General features: G+C 35.9%; 1 pseudogene; it reads right to left on the bottom strand.

The window, feature by feature from the left end:
* Positions 1-11,438: 11,438 nt before the first annotated feature.
* Positions 11,439-12,583, bottom strand: LOC129760198 (beta-1,3-glucan-binding protein-like; annotated as a pseudogene).
* Between the last annotated feature and the right edge of the window lie 105 nt (positions 12,584-12,688).

Genomic DNA, 12,688 nt, shown 5'->3' with positions numbered 1-12,688 from the left:
TAATCCCAACCGATTTCAATGATCTGAACAGATCAAACTTAAGCGTGACACTGAACTCGCAATTGAGCATTGAGAGAGATTTTATAGAGGTGTACGATTAAAATGAGTGATCGTCTGTGGCCCAGGGTTGCCGAGCTGTTGAATTCGAGACTTTAAGATGAACATGCTTTAAAATAACATTTTCTCCACATGTAACAAAGCTAAACGAGAATCAGCAGTTAAATTCCTGCTAATACCCTATTTTACCTAATTCACTATTACAAAAAGATTAATAAATGTATATTTCAGGATTTTGTTTAATCTTTTCTTTTATAATTTTACATTTTTTATGACGGTCGCCATACAATAAAGACAAATTCAATATGATAGGTTTTACCAGGGCCGTAGGAAGAAACGTCTCATGGGGGGGGGTTTTGGTGACAACTTTTTTCTTATAACATTTTTGCTTGAACAATGCATACACAAGTATAAAAATTTATGTGTGTGTATGTGTATGTGTGTATATGCGAGTGGCACAATGGTGAAGAAACGACAATAATGGAACCAATAAAAAAGGATTTTGAACGCTTTATTTAAAAAAAAAAACTTTTTTTAGCCACTTACATTAGCAAGCTTATTCTTTCGAACCACAAGCAGATGGTTTTGTTTGTGGTTCGAACGAATTAGTTTGCTAATGTAAGTGAGTAAAACAAGTTTTTTTTTTAAATAAAGCGTTCAAAATCATGAGCATGAGTGAAAATGTATCATATATTCAGGAATAAAAATGAAAAATTATATTTACGGTTCAAATAAGGTTAATTTTCTTGTTAACTCGATTAAAACTTAAGATTTGAGATAGTGTTACAATTTAAATTTCATTTGATGTTTCTAGTCCTAAATAAGATGATACGATAATTTGGCAACCAAAAAACCCATCCCCATGTTGATAAATCATAGCGTGTCGTTAAAATTTACCCAAACAAACGACAAAATACACGGCGTGTGAAATACACGAGTGCACTAAGTTTAGCGTGAAGTGTAAAACCCGGGAAATGTCATTTTCATTTCCGTCCGGGTGCGAATAAAAACGATCGCTACGAGAGCGAAGTGCAGCGCGGCAGTGAAAATTCCCGGAAAATTCCGAGAAAATCGTGTAGGAACTACGACAGCTCTGCAGCACAAACTAAAAGGAAAAGCTCCGACAAGGCGCTTACCAGCCACGCGGCACGTGCTCGAGGAAGATTAGAGGGCAGAGCCCCACTGAAAGGCGGCCTTCTTTTATCCACCATCAAGCACCTTCGCCTCGGATACGAGGTTTCCATCGATTCCTGCAACTTTTGCCGGAGGAAAGGTGGCATTTAGCCATTCAGCATCTCCGGAACTCTCGGCTGCAACTGCCAGCCTCGCCTCGGCCACAGCTGGCAACTTCAAAGGTGGCAATTAGCCATTTAACATCACCGGGAGTCTCGGCTACAACTGCCTGCCTTCTCTCGGCTAGAACGCACCCGCGGTGCAACATCAAAGGTGGCGTTGAGCCACACAGCATCCTCGTAGAGACACTTTGTTTCTAAGGCTCCCGTAGGCGTAGCATCTATTGTGGCAATTAGCCATTCGACTTCACCGACAGTCTCAACTGCACCTTTCGGCTGCACCTGCAGCGGTGCAATCAACTGTGGCATCTGACCACTTATTGTCATCTGCAGCTTCGACTGCACTTTACGGCTGCACCGGCGGTCGTGGAATCAACTGTGGCCTTTGGCCATCCACTAACATCGGCAGTCTCGGCTCTACTCATCGACTGCATCTGCGGTCGTCGCATCAACGGTACCATTTGGCCACTCATCTTTGGCAGTTTCAATTGCACTTTTCGACTGCATCCGCGGTCGTTACATCAACTGTGGCATCGGGCCACCTATCATCATTGGCAGCTTCGACTGCACTTCTCGGCTGCACCTGCAGTGGTGCAATCAACGGTGGCATTTGGCCACTTACCATCATCGGAAGTTGCGACCGCACTTTTCAACTACACCCGCTATCGTCGAATCGACTGTGGCATTGGGCCATTCATCATCTACGGCACTGCTCGACTGCATTGCGGTCGGCGTACCAGCGGAGGCATCGGTAAATTCATTTGGGGCATGATGCCGGAGGCGGCAAGAGGAGGTTTGCCCACACCAAGGCGGAGGATGAAAAGCTTCGTGGCCACTCAGTGCGCTGCAGCGCCTTCATGGAGAATGCCGTAAGTGATATAGAATTTGAATGAAAATGCTATGGGGGAAATGTGGGTGAAAAATGTTGCAAAAATTATAAACTAAATTCCAATTTAAAATTTTCGAGCGTTATTCATTTCGTAGCTTCGTCTACGGTAAGCGATCCGTTACAATAGAACCTTTGATTTTGAAGAATCTGCAATGTATGTATATAAAGTTAAATAAAATTTCTAGCTTAATTTTTGACGGAGGATAAAAGACAAGTTCAAAAATTATCATTTAATATTTAATATCCTATAATTTAAATCCTGCAATGAAAGTTTTCAAAATTAAAATCTAGATTTAAAAAAAAATAATTCTTTGAAATGAATTCAGTTTTTTTTTATGTATTTTTTGCCAGGTTTGTGTTTCCAAACTGATTAAGATTGAATTTTAAATTTTTATTTTCAATCAAGAATCAAAGTCATGAAACTGCGATCCATGCTATTTAAATCCTTAATGAAATTTTAACATTGATATTTTAATATTCATTATAAAACTTAAATTTGAGCTAAGCCTGAATAAAAACCTTGGATTTTAGTTCCAAGTCTGAATTCTGCATTATGAACCCAAATTCTAAACCTGAATCCAAATTCCAGATAAGAAATCCAATGAATTTGGAACAAAAAAGGAAAACTTGTATCAGAACCTTTAACCAGAAATCTTTTATTTGATTCTGAATGTGTGGTTTTCAATATGATTTTTTTTTCAATTATTTTTTCGTAGTTGAACTTGTGAATTTAAATAAAATTGTGAATAATGAAATTGTTTCACATTTTTGAATTCTGGACTCATGAAACTTTCTTATGTTTCAACTCTGGAATTCAAGTCTAGGATGAAAATTTCAGATCCAAATTCTTTTCATATTTCGAAATTATGTATTTCGAATGTAGAAAATCCATCGCATTTTAGATTGAAATTCAACACCAAGTTTTGAAGCAGGATACTAAACAAATAATTATCCAAACTGAAAATCAAGAGCAATAAACTGGGTACTTACTTTTATATTTTCCGCAAGTATCCTGGGCATGCTGTTTCAAAATTTTCAAAAAATCCGGCCAATATGCAGGCAAGTTTCAATTCCATACATTATTCCATTAAAATCAAGAAGAAAAACACATGAAAACTATTTTAAATTCATCAGCCGATTCAGAATCATATATAATTAAGGCTTCCCAAAAATCGTTTATGTTTATTGTTTATTATTATTCTTAGGACTCTATTGATATTTCCATTTGATTTTTCAAGAAGAGTGAGAAAATCTGGTCAAAAAACGGATAATCTGGTAAGCTACGTCAAACTTTTTTGGGATTCAATATTTGGTACTCAATGACTATCAACAAGTGAGAATTTTTTTGAAAAAATGTTGTAGAATTTTGGTCTTGAGATTTCGAGGTTTTGGTGTAGGGATTGTTACACTATTGTTACTCTAGAATTATTTTGTTGTTCATCAAAATTTGATTAGAAATTTTAAATTTTATTGTTGGTTGAAAAATATATCACTTGGCATTTTTGGACCTTCATGGGGGGGGTTTAACCCCCAAAACCCCCCCCGTTCCTACGGCCATGGGTTTTACTAATTCCGTCTAAATTTAAAGGAATATTCAATTCTATCCAACGAACTTTGTAGCTTCTTGTATCCCACATACAAATATTTGAAGCAGTTAAAGTAGTGTTTAACCAGAGTTAAGGAATTCAACAGTTATTTGTGATTGTAGACTGCCGTTAACTTTCTCAATCGTACTGAATTTCTACGATTTTTAGCTTTCTACTTAGAATTTGTTCTCCATGTTAATTTTAATCCTCTTTTTCAAGCAATTTTTATTTGAATTTTTTTTTCCCGACGGTATTTTGCTTGAAGTTTACTAATTATCTACGGAAACTTTCTTTTTCACCATCTTATCGGATTGAATCGTGTCCTTAAAAGAATAAAAATCTGCCATCGACCGTTACATAAAGGATAGCGTTTAAGTCTTCTAAGCCAGAAGTCGTGAAATCGAGTCTCGGTCACGGCATACATGGTACGCTTTCTGTGAGCTGGTGGTTTAAGCATTTGTAAGAAACTAGCGATAATATCCTTGAAAGATGTACCTATGCTTTAGTCTTAAATATAATTTAGATCTCTTCAAAGAAACATGAAGTTTCACTGAGATCCTATATGAGTGAGTGTTCGTTTTTAAACAAATAATAAAAACCCTTAGTTTCGACGTGGTTTGCAGGGAATTGAATCTTTTTTGACATATAAGATGCCAGAAGAATTTTCCAGGCTGAGAACTGGCAGAGATCTGTTAAGGTTATTTAGAGTGCGTTCTATGTTTGTCCATGCGAAAACTGTCTTTGACAACAACTACGTTTAAATGTGAAGAATTTATTAAATTTTTAGACAAGATTTTTTTTAGCAATCGTAAGTGTATATCTAAAATACTACAATTCACCAGGATATTTAGAATTGATATTCCTTATGCAGAAAAAGATTTTTATTTTTTCCAGTACTGTAATGAACTAGATCAAAATTAGTTAACACATTTGTTCTTTTTTTTCTGTTGCAAGTATTCGAAGTACAAAGTCAGGATTGTATTCGAAAAAAAATTCAACACTTTGTTTTGTGAATAGCTCTTCAATGCATAGATAGAAATTAATGAAATTTTGAGCAAAGCTATTTAGTAATGTAATGTTTACTTCTGCAAATTTGTGACGTTTTGTCAAGTGGTTTTTGAGATGTTCTGAAGAAGTGTTTGAACTTTTATTTATGGGCACCACTTGCGCCATCTATAATGCATACTGTTGGCCACCCTCAAAATTTTTGATTTGGTTGAAGTTATGACAAATATAGCCGATGTCATCCTTCTGCCAAAAAACAACATATTTGACTTTCTATCACTCCACCACAGTTTTTGCGTAATGGCAGAATTATTGATCCAACCGAAACAGAGTATAAACTTTGTGGGACGGGGACCTATTGAAGTGCAATGCAGGGAAAACAGTTTTTGTATATTTAGTCATCCATCGTGTCAATCGATATGAAACATTTCCTGATACCTCAAGTACAAAACTTTGAACATCAAGTACAAAACTGAAATCCTAAAACCTAAAAAGTTCGTTTTGCTGTCCATAACGATTTTTTTTCAGAATATCTCTTCATTAGCGGTCCAAAAATTTTGCGCACGATTTGACCACCGCATTTTGTTTATTTTACCGGTGGGCAGCTTTTCTACCTTCTACAAATGAAGTCAGGCTTGTTTATTATACACAGTAAACGAAAATTACCGAGTTCGGTAATTTTTTTACCGAAATCCTAACATGTGTAAATCGTTAAACTGTTCGGTAGTTTTTTCGGTAAAAAGTAAATGAACATCGGTAAATTGATGCTTCATTTACCGACGTTCGTTTATTTTTTACCGAAAAAATTACCGAACAGTTTAACGATTTACACATGTTAGGATTTCGATAAAAAAAATTACCGAACTCGGTAATTTTCGTTTACTGTGTAGCGTGTTTTTTTTCACCTAGTTGCTACCCAATTGCAATCTAGTTGCGCTCAAACTGCTGTCATCGTGCTCATTTATTAATCTCAAGAGGCAAACTAACTGCGCACGAAAAATGGAGAATAAAGTCAGTGCAGTGTTGGAAGAAGTTCACCAATACTGTTACCAACGTTGTCAAAACAACGAACAGCTATTTGTGGCTGAAAGCGGAACAGTCGAAATAATGGACGGAAAAATTATTGTTGCCGCGATTATGAATCTCTCAGCCAAGAAAAATCCTACTATTTGCTGGCCAGTGCCATCCGGAAACGAAAAAAGACCATTCGGATGTGAAGACCGAATGAAGAAAATCCAGAAGGGAAAACAAAATGAAAGCTGCATGTGAACATTGCGCCTTTTCTCACGCACGTATGGACGTATGGAATAACCCGAAAATCGAAAGTCGTTTTTTTTTGTTCAGACGAAATCAGAAGCAAACTGAGAATCGAAAAAAAACACGCTTAATCAGCTAGATGTCGATTCTCCATTTTCGGCTTTTATAAACAGCGAAATCCAAAGTTTTCGTTTCGAAAATTGTTGTTTTTTCCCACCGGAGCAGAATCTTGGCAAATCAATATATTTTTGACAACGCAATTACTTGCTGGTTTCTTAGATCTGTTAGGTAGGGTAAGGGCTCCTACTTTGGACATAGAGCCTACTTTAGTCCTAAAAAGCCGAAAATTTTAATTAATTCAGTTTGCTAGCATAGGATAAAGATATTCCTATGCACACAATGAATCCTTATTCTTCCTGAATCCTGCCCTACCATACCGCTTTTTACGCAGTGGTAAATTAGACACCTCAATTCATGGGGCACGTTTTAAGAAATAAGAGTGAATAAGGCAAAATCACGTTTTTTTAAACTTTCCAAGCCTTTAAACGAAATTACTTTCACTGTGAAGAATAAGAACCATACTACCTATTTTTTTCTAAAATAATTGAAAAACAATGTAAAACCCGGAAAATTGGTAAAGGGTACAAAAAGAGGAGACTTTCGACTTTGATGTTCCATATTTAGACCTGACATCACCAAAATTTTGTTTCAATCCCAACTAATCAACAAAGGTGCGAATTCTCAATTGGGATACAATTAAGAACCAATATTGAATATTTCTAACATTTTTGTCAGCTTTACACAAATAAACTACAAGTTAGTAGACACAAAAAAGTTTCGACTATTGTTTTGCTGTTTTAATCGTTAGAAAGCTGTAATACTTTTTTTTGAAATTTTTTTTATTCTACTTGATTATTTACTTTCGAACAATCATACTTTTTTTAAGGAATATGAGTTCTTCAAGGTTCAATGAAAGGTACCAGTTCAGTACCAAAATAGGAACAGTGGGTTCAAAGATGGAAATTTCCATATCTTTGCAAACCTTTCAATAACGACGAAACCTATGTTGAAAATTCTTATTGAAACTTGCAGATAAGATCATGAACGATAAAGAAATTCCCTGAATAGGGTTTTTCATAAGTTTTGTCGTCCATCAGAAATCATCTGTCTCATAGCCTCGGTACCGGTTATACAGCTTACGAGCTCTAGAACTAGCAAAAATTTTTTGTTGGAGGTAAGGTTTGAATGACTCATAACTAAGCAACACTGTCAGCTTATCGGTGAAAATTTTGCGGGACATTTCAGCTATCAACACTTAGTTTCTCGCTTATTCAAAATTGAAAATTTTAGTATGAGACTTGACTTCCGTGATGACCCTTAACCGTAGTTGCCGATCATGTGCTTCACTCCAATGCTTGATTTTAACTTTGTGGATATTTTTGTCAATGTTTGCATACTTTTTCACTACTCACACACAGTATTTTTTTTTTAATAATCAACGGTTTTGTCAGCTTTCAATTTGATAATGGTAGATTTTGAAGAAAACTGTGCACAATTTTTTTTTCTTTTTTCTTGCATCGTAAATATTTTAAAAATCGCGTTAATTTGAAATTTCGATTAAAAATTGGTCGAATAGTACTTTTAACAGGCAATCAAATGTTGCCAAAATTTTGAATGTCCGATTACTAGGAAACAAGCTATGAGCATTTTAAAAAAAAACTATGCTAAATGGCTCTTTCTCTGGGCTAGTGGTTTAAAAATTTGTACGATAAAACATGAAGTTTCGCTGAGATCCTATACGTGTGAGTCCGTTTATAAAAAGTCTTGGATCAGGGAAAAAAAATAAAAATCTCCTACTACTGAGTAAAACTAGTTTACATGAAAATAAATCAAATTTTCACTTGGTTTCACCTCAATAAACCCTTTTACTCACGCCAGATCCAATCTCTACATATCTCTTAGAAAATATAAAAGAATTTTTGTTCTTCAAAGATTTCTTGCGTTTTTTTAGGTGTCATGTTGTGTTTTCACTGAAACAAGTATAACTTTTCAAACCATTTTTAAGTTTTTATTGTCGGTTATTTTTGATATGATGAAATGATTGGGAAATAAATATGTAGGGGAGAGTGGGATAACGTGAGCCGTGGGGAAACATGAACTACTCTAAATATCTCAGCTGTGTGTTGAGATAAAAATCTCAGCCCAACTTTCATCGTCATCGCTTTGCGTAAGCAAATATTTCTATATGTCGTTGACTTATGTACGCAACATATGATATTTTTTTATTGAACTAGCTAAAAAATATGTACTTCCATGATTAAACAAACACCCTAAAATTGCATGCGTGAGAAACCTATAGTTCATAACAAAGAATTGGCTCGTATGCTTATTATCTCAGTTTTATCTTCTTCTTTCACATGGTAAAGGATTTTTTCATGAATAACCAGTAGGTCACTCAAACGCAACTAATTTACAAATCATCTCTTGTGGGGAATCATGGGCTACATAATGTGGGGTATCTTGGGCCACCTTTACATGGCCGTAGGAACGGGGGGGGGCTTTTGGGGGTTAAACCCCACCCTCCCATGAAGGTCCAAAAATACCAAGTAAATTTTTTTGCTAGACATAAAATTTGAAATTCCAGGACAACAATTCTACAGCAGTTTTTAAAAAAAAATCTCACTTGTTGATAGTGATTGAGTCCAAAAAAGTTAGGCTAAGCTTACCAGATTGTCTGGATTTTGACCAAATTTTCTCCCTATATTCGTCAAATTAAACAAAAATTTCAATTGAGTCATTAGAATTATGTATCTAGCGTCCAAATAATTTATTTAAACAAATTTCGTCAAAATAAACATAAAAGATTTTTTGGAAACTTTAAACATGATGCTGAATCGGCTGATGTGGTTCGATTGAATAAAAACAGTTTACATGTGTTTTTTTAAATTTTTTTTAAATTTTAATGGAACAATTCCGAAATTTGCCTGCATATTGGCCGGATTTTTGAGAAAATTTTGAAACAATATGCCCTAATTTCGCCAGGTTTTAGAATAAAATTGCCTGGATTTGGCCAGCCTGGATACTTCTGGAAAAATATTTAGTAAGTAAAGCGTGTCCACGATGAAATTGCAACACACAAAATTGATTCGCAAAATTCGAGTTTTCATCCGATTGCCACCTAATTTTCAGGGATTGAAAAATAACTATTAAACTTTGTACTTTATCCAGTTCATTATTCATGTTTTATTCAACATTATTTACATATATTGCAGATTCTTCAAAATCAAAGGCTCTAACTAAAATCATTAATTTTAATCGAGTTGACAAGAGTAGAAAATAAACTTTATTTGAACAGTATACCTAATTTTTTACTTTTATTGCTGAATATTTGAAACATTTTCACCCATACTTAAAATGGTTATGCTTGTGGTTCAAAAGAATTAGCTTCCTAATGTAAGTTAGCAATAAAGTTTTTTTTATATGAAGCGTTCAAAATCCTTTTTTTTTGTTCCGATTAGGATAGTTGTTTCTACATCATTATGCCACTCCCGACTTGCCTCAACAATACATGTGGTACACCAGTCATTAAAAAATTTATCTGAATTAACTGTGTTTACTCTTGAGCTCAAACTCACGGACATTAGTTCAGCAGGCAACTGATTTGCCAGCTGAGCTACAGTTGTGTTATAAGAAGAATGAAATCGCGTGAAGCTGCGCACTCTCTTCCAACTTTTACGTGCTGCCATTTTTCTCTCGGTTGATATTTTTTCAAAAAAGTTTTACAACTATATACAACTAACGCTATACAAAATTTGAAGTGTTTACAAAGACAGAAAAAATACAGATTTTCATTCTCTTTTGGACGAATATTTGTATGAAAAACATATCAACCGATAGGGAAATGGCAGCTTGTCAATGTTGGGAAAGAGTGCGCAGCTTCACGTGATTTCAATCTGTTTTGAACGCAACTGTATATCACAAGTCCTTTTATTTTTTGAAGCTTCGTGAAAATAAATTGGCATCTCCTATGACTCATTTTCAAAAATAAATAACTTTTAATGCAAAATAAATTTAACTTGAATAATATGTAATAACATATACATACATTTTTCACTTGTGAATGCATTGTTCAAGGAAAAATGTTATAGGAAAAAAATTGTCATCAAACCGCCAACCCCCCCCCCCCCCCCCCCTCCATGACCCGGTTCTTCAAACGGCCCTGCACCTTTATATGGCGTTTTATAAACATTTATAACTTAAAATACATTTATCCTATCTGTTAAGTTTTCTTACGCAAAATTAAGAGTTATGAATAATATTCAGTCAATTATATCCAATGCGATATAGACAAACAAAAATCTAACATAAGAAATTTTCCAAAACGTTCGCGAGCCAGGTTTTTAAAACTTTTTTATCATACATAAATCTACATATCTAAACTTTGAATGTTATTTGGTCGATTTGAAAAAAACCGATACATTCATGGTAAATAAAAAAGCAAAATTGTTCAATACGTTATAAGTGTGTTACAATTTTTTTTTAAATGAAGAATAAAAACTATAAGAACGGAAATGATACATTCTTGACTGTTGAAAAGCTATCTATTGATACCTACATAAAATTCATTTGGAGTATTAGACTATACTTCAACCCCGAATCGAAATGATTTTATGTTAAAAGCTGCAAACACTTTCCATGAGCATAAAACCGCAAATATGTGTAACCAAACAAATGATCGAGAGAGAAAGCTCACTGGAGGAGAAAGCTCTCGTAACGGAACAAACCAGACAAACTTAATTGGTATCAATCCAAACCTAACTCAAATGACTCAGAGACGAAACGAAAAGCCCGTCGGAAGTTTTGATAACATCGACGCTCACGATTAGTTTCGGTCATTCAATGTTAAATAATCATGTGGATAAAATAACACAAAATAAACGTCAAAACGTGTGGGGGATCCACCTCAACAAACGTTTGGCATGCGAGTTTTGTATAAAATGAATAAAGATGGTTTATTTAGATTGATCAGTAGCTTTCACTTTTTCGTGTGACTCAAATGTTTTAATATAAATGTTTTAAAATCTTTAACGGACGATAAGTGTAAAAGAACAGTTCAATTCCAAAATAGTGAAAAGTTTTGTGAACATAAAAACAAATAAAATAGAATAATAGAACAGTACTTTAAGGGTTGTAATCAACCAATATAACTGAATGTGGTTTTTCGAAGGCTGTGATTAAAAATATCATTTTAAATGTGGGGAGATTCCAGAAGGTTCAATTTATTTACGAGTGCATACAACTTGACACCGGTCAAGAATTTCAATCTCGACTGATAATGGGAATTCCGGTCAAAGATCAACCGCACCAGATCATTGAAATAGAACCTTTTCCGAAAGTTGGCTGATAATTGGTGTTTGTTATTTGAAACTACTTGAAGCGGTAGGAATAAAAAGTAAAAGGCAATCTTCAGAGGGCCCAAACCCGGACATAGTCAATCTGCATAACCCCATCTTTGGTATCGCTCTCGTCCAAATCCCACGTGGGTAACCAATCGTTACGGGCATTCCAGAAATCGGTCATTGGATTGACCGAACTCGAAGTCCACGGTTTTTACGGTTTTTTGGTGGGGTTGATATCGTCATCTGGAAAATTATCAACTCCACCAACGGCCAGGAATATTTTGAGATAAAATTCCTGGTCAAATGGGGCCATTACGCCTCCATACTTCCAGGGATTCTCCATGCCCGGATAAGAGCTGTTGAAATTGCCCTTAGCCCAGAATCCGGTTCCAACCTTGACCGTTCCCGTTTCAATGTCATTGATACTAAACGTCACATGATCCGGAGTCCATTCCATCTGGTACCTATTGAACCCGGTATGATATCCCTTCCCGGAGTCCGAATTCCTCGTGAAAGTAACCGTAGACTTGGCATTGTGTCCCTCGTCCGGGCCAAACTGCAACTTCGAGGTAACCTGCTCAATACCGACATTGATCCCATTCCTGATCAACTCCCGGTTTCCCTTCGACTCCAACAGGTCAATCTCCCCGGAAGCTGGCCAACCCCCGTAGGTATTCACCTTAGGCATGAAGGAAATCGCTGGCCACATCCAATCTCCAGCTGCCAGTTTCGCGCTGATCTCGACCTTCCCATAGCGAAAAGCAAAAGATTCCACCGTCCTGAGGCTGGCACTTTTCACCGGGTTCAGCACCTGCTCGTGACTGCCAGTTCGCTCACAACCAAAGAAACGCTGTCTGGTGCAACTTGAATGAAAACAAAATAAAAACATTCAATGATTCCACGAGCTCCATGACTATAGACAAAATAATTGTTCGGAGCTCACTGATCGGCTTGGGAACTCCCGTGCAAGCTAAGCACCCCGGATCGCATGAACGCCTCGCCGTACTCGTCCACCGTAAGCGTGGGGCGAATGTAGAGATTGCCATCTTTCGCGTACGAATTCGAGCGGTTGTTCGTGAACCACTGGAATTCCCAATCCTATAGAGGTGACAATCATAGCATAAAAAATAAAATCACAGAGATTAGTTGTTGACGACCGAATCAATTCATGTTTATGTTAATATCTATGTTAATATCAATGAG

The sequence above is a fragment of the Uranotaenia lowii genome, unplaced genomic scaffold (assembly GCF_029784155.1).
Source record: "Uranotaenia lowii strain MFRU-FL unplaced genomic scaffold, ASM2978415v1 HiC_scaffold_502, whole genome shotgun sequence".
Taxonomy (NCBI): domain Eukaryota; kingdom Metazoa; phylum Arthropoda; class Insecta; order Diptera; family Culicidae; genus Uranotaenia; species Uranotaenia lowii.
This window is presented reverse-complemented; position numbering and strand designations above follow the sequence as displayed.